Below are 1,938 nucleotides of genomic sequence, written 5' to 3' on the forward strand. Positions count from 1 at the left end.
ATGTGCATTTATGTGTTGATCAGTTAATACCAATTTGATGGTGAGTACATGTGGTGCTTGTCTTTCCATTCTTGGGATACCTCACTTAGTAGAATGAGTATCACTTTTTGTTTCTTTGCTGTACTTTCATCATTGTTGGCCAATTACCTCTTTCAATTATTCATTTTTTGTAAAATATCATGTGGCTTTCTCACTGGGAGACAGAAGGTGACAGAACTATATGATTTGCTGTCTGTGCAATTTGAAAGAAGTGTCAAAATTGGTCCCTGATATTCATGTAGCAATTTGTGAACTGAACAGTCAACAGCAAAGTTTGTACTATGTAACTGTCCAAACCGTACATTATCCAGGGTTAATACACTCAGGTGACTGAAAATTGAACCCTGTTGTTGGGAGATTGATATTACATAAATAAATCTGATCATTAAAATTTATACATATTGAAAATGTGCAAATGAGGCCTAATTTATAGATAATTTGTTATTGATTCTATCATGTAAGATACTTTATACCTAAAGAGTAAAATATTTTTAGATTCTTTATTAAAAAGCAAAGCATTGACAGTCCCTAGGCAATATATGGTTTGTTTTCACACACAGGTATGCCTGCATTGAATTTACCTGAATAGAATATTAATATTAATGCTTTTCTTAGATATAAACATGCTTAGGGAGAAAACTCTAGGCCATATCAAGCGCGATCCCAGGGGTCCTTTTGAATCAAGGATTTTTATTTCACCTTATAGATTCTGAAACTTATTACCAATTCACCTGTGTGAGTGACAAGATTGTGGGGGATTCATTCTTGTTAACTAGGTTAATGAGAAAACACTAATTTATATTGACAGATCTATCTACACTCCACCGGTCATTTGGACAAACTCACTCCTCATTCAAAGTCAAGCTCCTTCAGTCAAGGGATGAAATCACTTACTGGAATATTGCTTGTTAGGCACAGAAATACAACATAGTAAGATTTAGGTATCAAGATATTTTCCTCATTCAAATAAGCATATTCAATAATTATCTTTATTTAGAAATATTGTTCTTTAGATCATAGGTGCCAATTATTAGAAACAGAGTACTTTATCTCCTACTTGGTGTGAAATACATATTGACAAATTGAAGTTCCCAATGCTTATTTGTCAATATTGCTTACAAGTGACCAAAATTAATTTATTTTATAACAATTCCCTTGTAAATATTTGTATTATACAATTCATACGATAATATTCTACATATATTTGAAAATAGCTAGCACATAGTAAGTGAATGTGAAGTGTTTCTTTATCTTTCCTATTCTGCCCGTTAGTTGTTTTTCTTGTTATTTTAATAATCTTTTTTAAGGACATACAATATTGCTGCTCGTAGAGATTATAAAGCTCCTTAGGATCCCCAGGGCAATATTCACAGATCCCTATCTTGAGTGATTTTGTACCAGGAATATTTACTATGTTTTATTTCTGTGCCTATTTAAATTATTGATGTAAAGACTCATTAATAGAATGAATTTTTCCCTTAAAGGAAAATGTAGTGAAATTTTCTAATATTGACCCCTTAACAAGCTATATGTTAATAAGACTTATTAGCTTCTTATCAGCAAATATACTGCCTTTATAAGATTTAATGGAAAAATATACTGGGAACTAATGGGGCAAAGGGTATATCCACAAACTTTTAATCCATGTCCTACATTTAGAGAAAATTTACAAGGGCTAGAAAATTAAAACAAACTGAAAATCTCTTTTAAACTGAATTTTAAACCCATTTCAAAACGAGTCCTCCCATGCTAATAAATTGATAATGTCATGTTTATATTTGAAATCTCATAAAGGTAGTTTCCAGAACAGCCCTCTCTGGTGTTCATAGATGCAGGATATCTTGCACTAACATGGTGTACACTCTGACATGTTCATTTTAAGGAGTCCTTTGTGTTCTG

The sequence above is a fragment of the Propithecus coquereli genome, unplaced genomic scaffold (genome assembly GCF_000956105.1).
Source record: "Propithecus coquereli isolate 6110/MARCELLA unplaced genomic scaffold, Pcoq_1.0 Scaffold245, whole genome shotgun sequence".
Taxonomy (NCBI): domain Eukaryota; kingdom Metazoa; phylum Chordata; class Mammalia; order Primates; family Indriidae; genus Propithecus; species Propithecus coquereli.